A 17,192-nucleotide genomic window follows, 5' to 3' on the forward strand; every position below is an offset into this window, starting at 1 on the left:
GCTGTATGAGACCTCTACCGATGTGGAAACCGAGGTATTTTGCTTCTGCTAGACCCAGGTGGCATTTCTTGGGATTAGCTGTGAGCCCAGCCCTACGAAGATCAAGGAGCACCCTCCGCAACCGGGATAGATGTTCTTCCCATGACTCGGAGTGGACGATTAGATCGTCGAGGTATGCTGCTGCATACGGCTGGTGGGGTCTCAGCAGGATGTCCATCATACGCTGGAATGTTGCTGGAGCCCCGTGGAGCCCGAAGGGAAGAACCCGGTATTGCCAGTGCCCACCGGGAGTGGAGAAGGCGGTTTTCTCCTTGGCGCTTTCACTTAGTGGTAGTTGCCAGTAGCCTTTGGTGAGGTCGATCGTGGATATGAATCGGGCTCCACCCAGCCGATCCAGCAGCTCGTCCACCCGAGGCATGGGGTACCCGTCGAATTTGGAAATTTTGTTCAGCTTCCTGAAGTCATTGCAGAAGCGGAGGGTGCCGTCGGGTTTGGGGACCATCACTATGGGGCTGGACCACGGGCTACGAGATGGTTCGATGATTCCCAATTTCCTCATCTTTTGGATCTCATCGTTGATAGCCAGCCGGCGAGCTTCTGGTACTCGATAAGGCCTCTGCCGGACGATGGTGCCAGGTGGGGTGATGATGTCGTGCTGGATGATGGTGGTTCGGCCCGGTTTTTCTGAGAACACATCCCTGAACTGACCGACCAAGGCTTGCAGCTCCGCCTTCTGATTCGGTGAGAGTTGCTCACCTATATGGACAACGGGAGAAGTTTCTTCTGAGAAGGCAACTAGATGACCTGGAGCTGCAACCCATTTCTTCATCAAATTGATGTGGTAAAGTTGTTCTTCTCTTCTTCGTCCCGGCTGACGGACTCGATAGTTTACCGGCCCTACCCTTTCTACCACTGTATATGGCCCCTTCCAAGAGGCCAAGAACTTCGAGGTGGTGGTAGGTATCAGGATCATTACTTTGTCCCCTGGTTGGAACTCTCTGGGTTGGGCGGGCCGGTTATATAATCGCTGTTGGGCGCGCTGGGCTTCGGTCAGATGTTGCTTGACAATGGGCATGACTTTCTCTATACGTCCTCTCATGTCCCGTACGTGCTCAATCACTGACCGTTGTGGGGCTGGCTCTTGCTCCCAAGCTTGACGAGCCACGTCCAATAGCCCTCGTGGTTGACGGCCGAACAGCAATTCAAAAGGTGTAAAACCTGTAGATCCTTGGGGAACTTCTCTGATCCCGAAAAGCACGTACGGGATCATGAGGTCCCAGTCGCGCCCATCCTCTGCCACCACCCTGCGGAGCATCTGCTTCAGCGTCTTGTTAAAGCGCTCCACCAAGCCATCAGTCTGCGGATGATAAACAGAGGTTTTTATTTGCTTTACCTTTAGGAGGCGGCAGAGGTCTGCCATCAACCGGGACATGAATGGGGTGCCCTGGTCGGTCAGTATCTCTGCTGGTATTCCTACTCGGCTGCACAATAAAAACAGCTCTTTAGCGATTGCCGATGACGTGGCTTTTCTCAGAGGTATCGCTTCTGGATATCTGGTGGCGTAGTCGAGGATGACAAGGATGTGTTCATGTCCCCGGGCCGACTTCGGCAAAGGCCCTATCAAGTCCATGCCAATGCGGTTGAAGGGCACCTCAATGATGGGTAATGGTATCAGAGGGCTGGGGGGTGGTCGTTGGGGAGACGTTCTTTGGCAGATGTCGCATGCCTGACAATACCTCTTAACTTCTCCATCCAACCCGGGCCAATGGAAACGATCTCTGATCCTCTTGATCGTGTTGGCTGCTCCTAGATGTCCTGCCATCGGGTGAGTATGTGCCAGTTCCAGAACAGTCTCCCTTTTGGTCCTTGGGACGACCAATAGCGTCTTCGTTTCCCCCCGCCTCTCTGCGACACAGTACAGCAGACCATTTTGAACAATAAAATGTGGGAGGGGGTGAGGGCTGGGAAACCGTTCGTTACCGTCTATGATCCGGACTTGTGGCCAGCAGTGCTTCAACGTTTCGTCTTCACGTTGTGCTCTCCCGAAATCGCCACCTGCGGTAATCTGTTGAAAAAGATCATAGTACAGGTTAGCCGATGATGACTCACCCCCTCTGTCGCTCTCGGTGGCCATCAGCGCTGTTTGGCGGTCCCGTTGAGCCCGTCCCTTGCTGTTCTTCTTTGCCCGAGCCGATCGAGCCTGATGGTGGGTGAGGAGATCATCGAACCCCGGCCAGTCTCTGCCCAGAAGGAGGGGTATTGGAAGATCTGGGACCACTCCTACTTCGATGCGCCAGCTTCCCGACTTCGTCGCTATGGTGACTCTTTGGGCGGGTACGTGGCGGGTATCACCGTGTATGCATGTAATCGGGATTCGACCTTTCCCTTCTTGATGGTATTTTAATGTGTTTGGGTGGACCAGTGTTATTGCACTTCCTGTATCCAATGTGGCCGTCTGTATTTTCCCGTCTATGCATACTTTACGGGTGGGAGCTTCGGGAGGGATGTTGCGATGTACCACGCACCCTGCCGTCCAGGCCGGGGCCGAGAGTGTTGTTGGCTCTGTGGGCATCGGCTCGTCGACTGGGCTGGGGACCGCCGGTCTGCTGCCTGGTCGTGCTGTGCCCTCCACCGGTCGCCATGGCGCATTTACCCTCCGGGGTGGCAGAGCCGCTCTCTCCCCAGTCTCCCGGGCCACGTGAGCTTCCGCCAGCTCCACCGCCTCCACCAAAGCGGCCAGCGAGTCGGGGTTCCTCATGCTGGTAAGTGTGCGGAGCCGTCTGGGTAGCGCCCTCATCATCTTTTCAATGACTACTTTCTCAGCGACCTGGACTGCGGTTGGATCTCCTCCCAGTAACCATAATCTTCCCAATCTGGATAAGTTGGCTGCTTGGGTCCGAACCGGCTGTTTGTCATCATATGACCACTGAGAAAATTGTTGTGCTGCGCTTATATTGGAGAGTCCCATTCTGGCGAGTATCTCCTTTTTCAATGCTTTATAGTCGTCATTTTTCGGTGTCTCTAATGCGAAGTAAGCTCTTTGAGCTTCTCCAGTCAGGAATGGCGCTAACATCCTCGCCCAACTTTCCTTCGGCCATCTCTCTCTTTCTGCTATTACCTCAAAGGTGTGCAGGTAAGCATCAATATCGTCCAGGTCGCTGAGTTTTGTGATAAATCTATGAGCGCTCACCTCAGAGAACTGGCTGGAACCGGCCGCTTGGCGGAGCTGTTGTTCCATACGGTCTTGTCTGGCGGTGAGTTGTTCAGTTATCACTTGTTGTCTTCTTGAGATTTCCGCTAGATGGCGTACTACCTCTTCGATCGACATGACTCAGGAGGGGATGACAGCCGAGTAAGAGAGCGTGAGTGAGAGAGAGAGCGGATGCCTGTCTGTAAACAGAAGAAAAACAGAGAAAATTCAGTGGTTACTTCTTCTTACTGGTAAGTGCTGAATTTTTTCCCTCTGAAAAAGCGCGCATTCTCCACCAGTTGTAGCGAGGCAGAGGGAAAACAGCGGCACAACAGGATGAGTTTACAGACAAGTCCCCGGAGGGTGCTTTATTTACAAAAGTGAATGTGCTGTAAGAGGTGCTCTTCTTTAGGGTGAGGTGCTCTGGTGCTCCGGGAAGTAGGTGAAGGACGGTGAGTAGTCGGGTGCAGGATCGTCACTAGCTGGAGTCCGCTAAGGAGAGACAGAGAGACAAGCATTAGCACAGGGAGTCATAGAAGGAATGAAGCTCATCTTCTCCTGGCGTAGGTTGGGCTTATATGTCTCTCCGCTTGATGAGCTCCAGCTGTGTCCGATCCTGGCTTGATGAAGGTCCAGCTGGGTGAAATTTGCGACCAGGGCGACGTGGCATATAATTGCTCGTTACAATACATATACATATATATATATATATATATATATATATATGTATATATGTATATATGTATGTATGTATACATATTTTGCAAACTACACAAAATGAGGCAACAGTTTTAATTACCCTTACATGTTATAATCTCAAGGAAGAAGAAACTTGTCCACATGAACTGTAAAGGCTGATTTATACTTCTGCGTCAAGTGCACATGTATGCTATGGCGCTGCCTGCGCGTGGACACATAGCCCTCGCCGTGGCCGTAGCTGACGTGCACCTTTTAAAAAATTTAACTACACATCGCAACGAATCGTAGCGCAAGCATTGTGATTGGTCGGCTTGGAAGCACTGATGACTGTGGCTGGGACTGACAGCCGCGCGAGTCCATTGGAGTGACTGTTTACAAGTGTCGACTGTTTACAAGGAGCTCTGGAAGGAGACAGTTGCTTTGTGTTTACCTTATGGTTAAAGATGTTGCATGTCCTGCCTCGAAATGAGCGTGTTTAAACCACTTGTACATTAAAGAAGCGTTCAGAAAAAACAAAACACCAGCGAAGAAACTCAACACAGAAGAACATAAACACCTATTGCCAGCTAGCGTTTTGGAAGTGTTATTGCAGAGCAACAGAAACAGCACGCAGAAGTATGAATGCACAGCCACGCGCGTTGCATGCTGTCAGGATTGGGGATAGAACCAGGGTCTCTGGCGGGAGAGGTAAATCACGTCCCTACTGTTGCTAGGAATGTCTATTTTTAATGTCTCATCGCTGAACCCAAACGACGAAAAGCAACTTGCTTCTTAAGGGAAAATTATTATTAACAAAAAATCTTCAATAAGAGATAAAAGTGAGGCAAAAAACAGAGTCCTCCAATATCCAAAAATACAAAACTCAAAATAGGCAAAAAAATCTCCAGAACAGTTGGAAAAAAAAAAAAAAACTCCAAAGATAGAAGTCATTGAAGAGCTTAGCATTATAACTAACCGGCTTTACAAAAGCATAACTCACAGTGGTTGACAGGCTTGAATCCACATTAACTGAGAAAAGCACAGATAAAACTGAGATTACTTAAATACAAGAAACTAAACAAGGCACATGTGAAATCAATGACAATGATTACGGATACCAAAGGAAAACAACTAAATGACGACTAAATCTAGTGGACAAAAAAGGACATTACAAGAAAAGCTAAAATTACAAAGGGCAAAACCCTGACATGCACCATAGGTCAGGCCGATCACTTGACACAGAACTTTGTACCAGGCTTAGCAGTTACTTACAAAGTCCCTTTCAAAGTCAGACAAAGTCCCAAACATAATAATCTCTGTTGCGGTCAGCAAATCTTGCGCTGCAGGGTTGGTTATTGTAACAATTATCAGAAAAATGACAGGAAAGAACAAAGCACTAGGTTGGCTATGCTGTGGTATTGTTGCGAAAATAAACTTTAACCCTTTATTCCCCACAGCCGAATCTCCATCTCTCAGTGATCGCCATTTTTGTGTCATGATCAGTCCTGTGATCACCCTGTGCTCCACTAGTGTCTGAAGGAAAGGCACGTTCAGTATTTACCGGATCCAGTACTACATATTTGGTGAAGTATCCTGTAGACGTTGATGCGTTCCGGCAAAGGATCTGAACCCAGCACGATTCATTTATTCGACTCAGAGTTGACTATTTCGTCGAAGAATCAATAGTTTTAAACATGGCGCACTTTCAGATTTAAACCTCAGCTGATTGTTTTCATTCACTTAGTGCTGTGTTACACACTGTGATGGTCATTTTCAAAAACCCATTATAGTGGCTCTTTAATGTTCATAAGATGTGATGGGTGTTTTTGCAAAAAGCAGTTGACCAATCACAACATTCTGGGTCATTGGACCAATCATTGCAGATTAGTGTAGCACAATTGAGGGCTTTAGAAAAAATGAATTGCTGAACAAATTATATGGGAGTCGATTGAAAAATTAGACAAAAATAAATAAGACAATGAAAGTGTTTTGTTGTTGTTGGAGATCCCTCAAAACCAAAGTATGACCTTTCATAATGCCTAACAGTGGCCCTTTTAATTCCTAGGTAGGTGAAGTGGTTTTTATTCTGTATTATGTTTCCATTGCCGTTTGGGCGTTGCTGAGCCGTAATGACTGACGGAGCAGCATGCTTGTTGTGGATCAGAGGGATTATATAAAAGACAAAATCCAACAAGTCAACACTCACATTCTGCTTTTGATATTTAGAGAAACACTGTGTTGCTCTCATGTGGTAACAGACCTCGGGTACACAGAGAACACTCCAAAAAGAGGAACTGAGGCAGTGATGTACAGGAAAGGAGACATGGAGGTTGTTTTTAGGAAAAGCAACACTGAAGGAAACTAGGGAAGAAGAGCGAGGAGGAGAAGATGGAGAGATATGGTATCTGACATCAGGCGTGGGAGGACAGCCAGCAAACATGGGAAGGGAGAGATTGACAGGAAAAGATATTGAGCGGGAAAGGCAGATGGAGTTGGAGCAGGTATCAGGAGGAACAAAGGAGAGAGGAATTAAAGCGGAAGATGGAGAGATTATGAATTGCTTTCAGCATTATTTTGTGCGTGCGAGTTTGTCTCTGCGGAAGGAAGATGAGTGCAGTGCATCATTTACAGTATAGAGACTGACGGCAGGGATGGAGAGCAGCAGGTGTGTGAGCTGATTGCGGGGTCTTTCTTTCGTCTCTCTGTCTCGGGGGAGAATGTGCACGGGGTGGTCACAGCTAAAAATAAACTCCTCTCTGGGACTCATTCTGGAGCTCAAGGGCCCGTCGCTGAAAGCTGCAACAAGTCAGGAGCAGGATGCCAATCAGAGCAGTGATAGATCCATTTTTCTGCCCGGGGTTGGATTTTCAGTACAGTGACATAACTTTAATGATCATTTAATGATACATTGTTGGAGAAAAGATCTAACTAAACACAATAGCAACATTAGTTATGTTTCCATCCACTTTTTTATGTGCATTTTGGAAGACTGCACAATGAAAATGCGCTTTTTGAAAATGTGTATAAAAAATGTATGTGCGCAACAATGTAGGTTAAACTTTTCATCAGATAAGAAAGCACATAAACTACATTAAAAAATATATAGAACCCTCATTGGGGTCTGTCTTAGTTTTCTCAGGCAAATATATATATATATATATTAGTGCTGTCAAAATTAGTACATTAACGCATGCGATTATTTTGAAATATTTAACGCGCTAGAAAAATTTTATGCAGTTGCAGTTTTTTTTTTCTGTTGTTGCTGACATGTGTTCAACATGCAAAGAAATATGGATAAGACCAAGGAAGCACTTTGAGAAGGAAAGTTTCAGTATAAAACAATTTATGTCGCATCACCAGGCTATACAGCTTTTCCTCCAGAGTTTCATCTAATTTCTTATGTTTCATTTTTAATCCTCTGTCTTTTTTTTTAATGGAATTTGATACCGCATGGCGAACAAAAAAGAAAAACCTCCGCATTTCGTGACTCTGTGGTCCTTTAAGGTAATCAAATACCGCTGTTTGCACGGTAGACTCATAATAAGAAAATTATTCGAATCATATTAAAGCAGAGTGTTGGTGTCCATGTAAATGTACTCAGATCAAATGATCTCAAATGAACTCAAATGATGTTGTGAGCTGTCAAAGACGGCACATTTTGTCGTGTTTCCCCCTTAAACTTTTGTAAAGCGTCTGCTTCATGTTGTGTCAGAATCCTTGTGAATAAAATCCATACTTAAGAACACTTAGTTTAAGCAGATTTGATGAATGTGATCATGCGTGTTGAATCTGAAGGGAGTTGCTCAGGCTGTGCTGTCCTGCGCGCATTGTGTGTGTCTGTCTGTGACTGTGTGTGCAACTAGCAACAAGAACAAATGCCTAAACATCACCGATTTCGCCGTCAGTATCCCTAAAATAATTGTCATGGGGCATGAACAATATGTTGCAGAATGAAAATGAACTGCTGAACTATAATATTAAAAACTAGAACTAGAATATTAAAAATGAAACACCTGAAAATACATGAAACTCTGGAGGAAACGCTGGCTAGCCCGGTGATGTGACGTTAATTGTTTTATACTGAAACTTTCATTCTAAAAGCGCTTTCTTGATCTTATCCATATTTCCACAACAGGTACTGCGTTAAGTGCGTTAATTTTTTTAACGCGTTAACTATTCTCGTTATTTTTGTTATCACATCTATAGTTATGCAGTGTCACAGAGTTAGACCTCTTTCTTGATTTCACACAGAAACACCAACTTGTGCGTCATGACATCACTTTGTTTCAGAGATTCTATTAAGTGCCAAAGTAGAACACGGAAATAGCTTAAAGCGGAAAGCGCAAGAATGTCTGTTTCTCAATATGCATTCTTCAGCGATCTTGAGTCTGTGTGTTCTCGTGTAACATCATCTTCAATTGCCAAGTTCATCATCAAGTTCAGTCCTAAAGACCGCAAGAATGGAGATCTTGAGATTGATGTTAAGAATTGATTAAGAGTAATATTGAGGATTCGTAGATGCAGACTTGAGCACAAAACTCGCTTGAGAAGTTCCAGAAGTCATTGCAGCTGATTCTGAAAAACAGCTGGTGGGATACTGACTCAGACTCAAGAGCAAAAAACCTGAACAGGAAATGTGGTCCTATCGAGTTACTGACTGGACGCAGCCTTGCTTAGCTTCATTTAGCGTTCCCACAAGTCCAAAGACATGCAGTACAGGTGAATTGGGTAGGCTAAATTGTCCGTAGTGTATGAGTGTGAATGAGTGTGTATGGATGTTCCCAGAGATGGGCTGCAGCTGGAAGGGCAACCGCTGCGTAAAAAAACATGTTGGATAAGTTGATGGTTCATTCTGCTGTGGTGACCCCAGATTTATAAAGGGACTAAGCCGAAAAGAAAATGAATGAATGAATAAAATACCATTGTTTGTTCTTTTAATATTTGAAACTTTGTTTCCACAACATTTAATACAGTTTATTTACAAACTATCTAAAGTTAAAAATGATGCAAGTCTAAAATGATGTAAGCTTTATACTTTAACATTTAAACTACCAGCTTATAACTATAACCATTACTTATCATTCATATAAAATTGTGCCGATTTTAGTTTTTGCCACATCATATTTACATTTGAAGCTTCTATTGAGATTTTAGAAAATAATAATCTGAAATCCTTTTTTGTAATATAGCCTATAATGGTGTACAGGTTTTAAGATCATCCCTGAAGTTGGGTTTTTTAAGTTTTTCTGCTTTTTCACCACAGTGAATCTGTTGCTTTTGAAAGTTTGAAAGACATGTCTGAAGTTAAGTATTTGCGACAGTAAGTTTTATTTTCTTAAGAGAATGTTGCTAGGCAACAGATGCACCCATTTACAAGGGCATGAGAAAAAGTAGCAGACACTAAAATGCATGTGGTCAATTTGATTATCATGGCCATTCAAGGTAAAAAAAAATACACAGACTTCTGTTGGGTTGTGTAGTTTAAATAAAATACCATAATTTGAATAGAATATACACATTTTTGGAAAGGTCAGAGAATTAGTTCATTCATTCTTTCATTTTCATTAGTCCCTTTATTAATCCAGGGTCGCCACAGCGGAATGAACCACCAACTTATCCAGTAAGTTTTTGTGCAGCGGATGCCCTTTCAGCTACAACCCATCTCTGGGAAACATCCACACACACATTCACACACACACTACGGCCTATCCAATTCACCTGTACCGCATGTCTTTGGACTGTGGGGGAAACCGGAGCACCCGGAGGAAACCCACGCAAACGCAGGGAGAACATGCAAACTCCACACAGAAACGCCAACTGAGCCGAGGCTCGACCAGTGACCCAGCGACCTTCTTGCTGTGAGGCGTCAGCAATACCGCACCACTGCTTTACCAGAGAATTAGTTATAGGGGTTTATTGAAGCTATTGGTAACACTTTATTTTGATAGTCCATTTGAGCATTAGTAGACTGTCTGCTTAATATCTGCTGATACTGCTCCTTCAACAGACATTTAACTGACTATAAGAAACTTTGCAAGTACATGGCTGCTTACATTAGCCCTAACCCCAACCCTAACCCCAACTTAACAGTCTACTAATAATCTAATGAGAATTAGTTGGCATGTAGGTGCAATGTAACTTAAATTCAATAAACGGACAGTCAAAATAAAGCATGACTAAGTTATTAAATTACAAAATAATAAATAAAATAAATAATATAAACTTCTAAATGACTTTCTTGGTAGTTCTAGTTAATTACTGAAAGTAAAATCACACCATCAGCTTGAGTTTACAGTTCAGTCATTCCAAATCCTAAACTGGTTAACTAATAAACAAAAGAAAGAGGTCCATATGTCATTTTATAACACAATCAATCCTTTCTAAATAGTTAGCATCAGTACCAGCTCTTATATAACAGTGCAAGTATGCATTTGCTGTTGTTTAGTTGCCTTTTGGTGTTTGTATGGTGGGTGGTGAACATCTCATGTATGAGTTGAAGAAGCACTTACTGTATATCACAGAGTTCTTGACTTGTACTGAATAATTGATTCATCTCGCAACATTCCTTCATCACTTTCTCTCTTCCTCTCTCGGTCCTTCTTAGTGGTTTAGGAGGAAGTCATAACAGCTCTTTGAAGAGCGAAGCCTTTAGGCTGGTCTTTAGTAAAGAGGCTGCGGTGCATTAAGTTGAAACATAAAAGCCGACCTCATCATTATAAGAGCTACGCTGACTGATAACGCCTGGCGGATCTCTTTATCTACAGCCCTCAACCGTCCCCTATTCCTCACCACCCTTCTCTGTCCAGCTTTTTTTTTCTCTTTTTTGGGCTTTACAGATATAAACAAACTGACATGTGGTTACATAAGGGCTGCCGTCTCCTCTCAAGGACATGGTTAAGGGAACCAGATGATCACGACCTTTAATTCCACATGCGCAAACATCAGATTTGCAATGCCTGATTACATCTGATGCAGCATTGCACAGTAATGTCTTCTAAAGGCCATCGCTGACCACCCAGATAACCTGATATTAATGTGGTCGATCAAAGAGAAAATATTTTTGCAATTCCACTGCAGTACGTTTTCATTGTCTTTATGTAAACAAAGCCAGATAGACATCTTTGATTGTTGCATCCATTGAAGCATCTTGTGCATGACTCAGTGTTCTAAAAATGTAGTTCTCTTTAACTTTAAAAAGAACAGAATAGACCTTTTCTGTTTCGCTTGCATTTTTGTGGCACTGGACTGTAAATTACATCTCCTAATTAACAGTTTCCCTTTTTGTGATTCACAAGCGTTTTCAATATGTGAGCTAGACTATTAAACCAGTCTTTTGTTATAAGGGTATATTTTTAAGATGAACCAAAAATATAGCGTACTGTATGGGTAAAAACAATAGGGTATATGCCGAGCTAGTGTGTTTTACCATACTGATAAACTTCCGGTGACCTGTTATTGTGAGTTTTTTTTTCCATTTTATATGGTTACTTTTACAGCATCGATGTTGTAATGTAATTCAAATACAATCAGTTATACAGACTTTGGCATTCATTTAGTGGCTCAAGCGTAAAACGAGACAAAAATCGGCTTGCTTTCTAGCGCCTGTCACAATCGGCAGGCTAGCGCAGAAGCTCCATTGAATATACTGGGGTGAAATGAAATGTTCATATTTTAAAGACATGGCGGGGAAAATGTGATTTAATGCAGTGCTTCTTGTAGAGTCTGAGACCTACTTTATATCAGATATCAGTCAGCCAGTGGAGATCGCTGATTTTTAAAGAAAACAGACCTTAAACGCGCCGATTTTGCATTGGCATACAATTCACCAGAAACGATTAACCCAGGTTACTGGCAAATTAAAAATCCTATTAGCATGCTTCGGGATATACCCTAGTTTTTTTTTTATGCCAAAAATCATTAGAGAATTAAAATATATAATATAAAGATAATTTTCCATTTCCAATACATTTTAAGCATTTCCAAATGTAAATAGCTACAGCTAGTCGGCAGCTGGCTCTCTGCAACTCTCCCATGGTTGCCCAATGAAGTCCTGTTTACACTAATACATGTTAATGGCATTTTAGAACTAAAATGATCCACGCACACACTGGCGTTAATCTACACTCTCAGAAATAAAGGTACGTGATCTGTCACTGGGGTGGGACCTTTTTGAAAGGTACAAAATTTTTCCTAAAAGGTCCATATTAATACCTCAAGGGTACATATTACTACCAAAAAAGTACAAAAGTGTTCCTCTTAAAAATTGTAGGTACTAATATGTACTTTTAAGGTAGCAATATGGACCCTTCAAGTACAAATGTGTACCTTTTAAAAAGGTACCACCCCAGTGACAGCTTGCGTACCTTTATTTCTGAGAGTTTAGCATTTCTGAACTGCTCTCCATCCACTCTACACCACTGAAAACTCATGTCTTGTGACCAAACACACTCTGGCATGTGCTGCAGCATATGTGCGCGTCTAAGCTCCACCGTATGCAGACACTTTCAGTGTCTGTTAAGTTAATATCAAAGTAAAAATAGGCAGTTCCTTATATCATGTTTTCATTTTATTGTTAGGATAGTAATCAGCATAGCCAGGGTGACGCGAATGACATTTTAAAGTACAATGTTCTCTTTGAAGACTTACCCGATGTGTCCTTCCGAAGACACGTGCGAAGTCTGAACATAAGGAAAGGGTGCAAGACTAAACTTTGTGCACTAGCCTAATATTGATGTAAAAAGCCTCAATCAGATAGGGGAATGTCTGCAGCCATGCCTCTGTTTTCAGATGCCTCTGTTTTTTTGCCATCCACACTGACACGGAACCTCATCTTTGACTCTTCATCGTTTTCAAAACATTTTCAGGGCTCAAAAACTCAGAGGTTTGTACGGACAGAAGACGTAACTGTACCAAAACAAAGCGTTTTAAAACTAAAATGTATTAGTGTAAACAGGGCCTAAAGCAGGGCTGCGCCCGGTCAGTACCTGGATAGGAAACCACATGGGAAAGCTAGGTTGCTGCTGGGAGTGTGATTTGTGAGACCAGCAGGAAGCACTCAACCTGTGGTCTGTTTGGGTCATAACGCCCCAGTATATTGATGGGGATTCTATACTGCTCAGTGAGCGTTATCTTTCAACTGAGATGTTAAATCGAGATGGGTCAATTGGTGCTTTTGAAACTATAATTAGTTGGGTTTAGGGAAGGAGGAGAGTGGGTCAGTGAGTCAGTTGACAGCAACTTCTGGTGGATTTGCGTGAGAACAGCAGACAGGAATGGAACTCGCAAAAGACATTTCAGATCTGCAAAAACTAAAACTGCAAAAAAAATAATAATACCTCCTGGAATTTATTTGCCACTCTCCAAAAAATTTACAATTGAGGTCAAAATTATTAGCCCCCTTTGAATTTTTTTTAAAAAATATTTCTCAAATTATGTTTAACAATGCAAGGGAATTTTCACAGTATGTCTGATAATATTTTTTTTCTTCTGGAGAAAGTCTTATTTCGTTGTTTTATTTCGGCTAGAATAAAAGCAGTTTTTTATTTTTAAAATCAGAATTTTCATTTTTAAAATTAGAAAAATTTTGAAAAAAAAATCTTCTCTCTGTTAAACAGAAATTGGGGAAAAATAAACAGGGGGGCTAATAATTCTGACTTTAACTGCATATAGCTTTACATTTTCAGAATGAGCCTGGGTTGGATGTTCATTAGAAGATCATTAGAAAATTAAAAATAATTATTTACTATAAAGACATTTTGTACATTTCCAACTGTAAATATATTGAAACTCTAAACATAAAAATTCTCTAAAACTCTAAAATATATATAAAACGTGCATCTTTCTCAGGCTTCTCAAATGCTGGATAAGTTGGCGGTTCATTCCGCTGTGGCGACCCCAGATTAATAAAGGGACTAAGCTGAAAAGAAAATGAATGAATGAATAATTCGATTTTTTTATGACTGTGGCCAAAACAAACATTTTAACGAGAGTATAAAGTTAACACTGCTGAAAAACTGTTCTGTATCTATAACTTTACAAGTGTAAAGAGATTTTTAAAGTAGCATTATAGTCTTTTATGGCTTTTTATTTTGAACAAAAACAACAGCTTGTTCTTCGCTTCATTTGTCATTATGCCCATTTCTGCATTATTGCACAAAAGCAGTACTTTAAAGTTTTGTTTTTAAGTTCAATCAAGAGATTACATGTATTTTTAATCACCACCCCTTTAAATCCAATTGTAATTTAATTCAAATCAAGCTTAGTCATTTTCATTAAGGTGTTTTCTTAAAGGTTTTTTCTGTCCAACTTGGCTGTCGATCTAATTACTAATGGATTACAGTTGCATTTAAACCATTTAAGCTACTGACTCTTATATGTATCTTAAGGCTGGGATATGCAAAGCCAATGGTCAGCTGGCGGGCATTGTGAGCCATTGGTAAGCATCTGTCAGGCTCGTTTGTTTGTCTTCAGCATCTAGAATCAGCCACAGGGGTGAAAGAGAGGCAAGAATCTGACCAAATCTGACATAAAGAAACTAAGAAAACTTTACAAGTTATGAGGAAGTAGAAAGAAGCCTGCATTACTTAAGTATTCAAAAATGTATATTTATGGATTATGAGACATACAGTATTTGCATGAGATAATGGTGTGTAAGGCCCAATCCTAATTCTACGCCTTAGCCCTTCCCCTTACCCCATACCCCTTATTTTGCCCGTTCACGTGAAGAAGTAGGGGTGGTCCAATTCTCTTTTGCTTGAAGGTGTAGTAGAGTTAAGGGGAAGGGCTAGAAAGTCCTTAAAACGCATTTGTCAGGACCACAATCGAAACCACGGGGTAAGAAAATTTACGTGTAATCATCTACAACAGCAGCATGGTTGCACCCGGAGGTAAGAAGATGCACAAATTAGTATTTTTTGTCATAATTACAAATTTGACAACAAACACGCATATGTTTTAATACATTCATAACCGCGTTCGAGTTTTACCGTCATGCTTTAGAAAAAAAAAACAGCAAAAATAATAACCGCTAAATTCCACAAGTAATAAATATTGCTAATAACAATTTATAAACATTATACAAAAGCAAACAGGCATGAATAAACTGGGAAAAACGCCACCCGTCATGAAGAAGGCATGGAGGCATGGGTTTTTATATTTATGTAGAAAATATATATTTTTTGTAACATTTTAATCCTAATTTTTTTTCATATGTAAAGATATTTGTGTATTGCTGTACATGATATGTGTATTAAGCTATGTGTAACCATTTGGCTGTGTATAGGTGCATAACTAACGTGCTCTGTGCTAGACTTTAGTCCAGCTTTCAGTAAGTCAACAGCGCCGTCTATTACAGCACCAACAATGCACCTTAACACACCTCCTTTTTAGACCAAAACACCTATGAGTCCACAAAGTGGCACAAATGGATTTGCTATTTAAACAACATGGTGCAAAACATGAAATTAGGGTTGTGCTGGTCTGAAAACAGCAACAAGTTACACAAAACGCATCTTGCACCGTATTGAGTGTATGATCGGGCCCAATGACATTAATCGAACTATAGTCGAAGTCAGAATTCAAGGACATTTTTACAGTATGTCTGATAATATTTTTTCTTCTGGAGAAAGTTTTATTTGTTTCATTTTTTAAATCCATTTAAAGGTCAAAATTATTAGCCCCTTTAAGCTATTTTTGTTTTGGATATTCTACAGAACAAACAATCGTTATGCAATAACTTGCCTAATTACCCTAAACTGCCTAGTTAACCTAATTAACCTAGTTAAGCCTTTAAATGCCACTTTAAACTGTATAGAAGTGTCTTGAAAAAATTTTAGTAAAATATTATGTACTGTCATCATGGCAAAGATAAAATAAATCAGTTATTAGAAATGAGTTATTAAACTATTATGATTAGAAATGTGTTGGAAAAAAATCTGCTCTCAGTTAAACAGAAATTGGAGGAAAAAATAAACAGGGGCTAATTGTAACCAGTGGATGTGACACTGACAACAGGGGTGAGAATCCAAATACAGGTTTAATACAATTGTCAGGCAAGCGATGGTCATACAGGGGCAAACAGATGTATAAGGGCAATCCAGAGTCGTAATCAAAATAACATGCAGATGGTCACAAGGCAGGCAGCAAACAGGATTAAACAAATGAACAAGGCGAGGATCAAAAACACAGAAAAGCAAGACAAAGGAAATGCTTTGTAATGTCACTAACAGATAACAAGACTCAGCAACAGTGTTTGTGTTTGAGCAGTACTTACAGTCCATGAATCAGTCCTTGAGCAGCTTCAGCTGTGCGAGTGTAATCAGTCAGGATCTAGAACATGAGTGTGAACGGTGTGCATGTATGAAGTTGTAGTCCATGAACTGGTGGATTTGTAGTTTGTGTAAATGTGAATGTTTCCAACGACCCTAATAATGACACTAATAATTCAGGGGGCTAACTAATTCTGACTTCAACTAATTTAACTTGTATAATGGGAGCTTGAAAGGAACATTTTAAAAGTAACTCTTGTAATGACCTTTTGTGGAATGACAATACAGACTACTTCCATCTGCGGGTTTTAAAAGATACATCCCTTTCACACAGGTGATTGTCTGTTTGATGTGATCACTGGCAGCTTTTTGGATGCCGAGAACACACATATGCAAAGCGAAAACACAGCTAGTTTTATACAATCAACTTGATGTATCCCGAGCTTGATAGAGAAGTAAGACAGAACTCTCATATACATTTAAATGCCTCATTAACTGTTAGTTAAGTTTGGCTCTGCATTGCGTAGAACTGAACACATTGTGTTGTTGCTACCTGATGTTATTTGGGAGTTAATTTGGTTATTGAATGCAGTTGCCACTTGTATAAATTACTGAACTGTGTGCACAAAACAGGATTAAGCACTAAAAGGAGTCTCGACAATCAAATTCAGCAGCAGTGTGTATGTAGCCTCAGTCAGTCACAGCATTTGAGTGACAATTTCCATGGTAACAGCGACTTCTTTGATTGATCTTGTCAGAATTATGGGTAGTGTAGTTTTTTTCTGTAGAGAAGTGTTAAAAATTCTTTAAAAAATAAAGCATTCATGTTTGTGAATGCAATACAAATTCAAAAAAACATATATGATGAAATTAATATTTGTTTCTACAGCCCTACTGTTCCTTCTATGGCGAAAAGTTGGCCCAAGGAGCACTGATTTTAATGATGCTATAATTGATTAAATCGTCAGAGAAATGAAAAGCGAACCTCTGGCATGCTCTTAGTCTTAGCTGCGGTTCAGCTCGTGGAAGCAGAATCACGGGTAGAGAGCGTTATGCAT

General features: G+C 41.2%; 1 protein-coding gene and 1 long non-coding RNA gene across 5 annotated transcripts in view; one reads left to right on the forward strand and one right to left on the reverse strand.

Moving 5' to 3' along the window:
- The window catches only part of kcnip3a (Kv channel interacting protein 3a, calsenilin), a 153,453-nt gene that overhangs the window by 24,518 nt on the left and 111,743 nt on the right, over positions 1-17,192 (forward strand).
- Positions 9,810-16,983, reverse strand: LOC147835770 (uncharacterized). Of its 2 annotated transcripts, XR_015498336.1 has the most exons (4): positions 14,699-16,983; positions 14,023-14,442; positions 12,232-13,558; positions 9,810-11,600 (listed from the first exon to the last, which is right to left on the reverse strand). It is a non-coding gene; the product is annotated as an uncharacterized LOC147835770 (long non-coding RNA). The 2 variants fall into 2 exon arrangements; XR_015498335.1 differs by lacking the exon at positions 9,810-11,600 and having other exon boundaries at positions 12,220-13,558.

This window comes from Danio rerio, chromosome 8 (assembly GCF_052040795.2).
Source record: "Danio rerio strain M-AB ecotype USA chromosome 8, GRCz13ab, whole genome shotgun sequence".
NCBI classification, from domain to species: domain Eukaryota; kingdom Metazoa; phylum Chordata; class Actinopteri; order Cypriniformes; family Danionidae; genus Danio; species Danio rerio.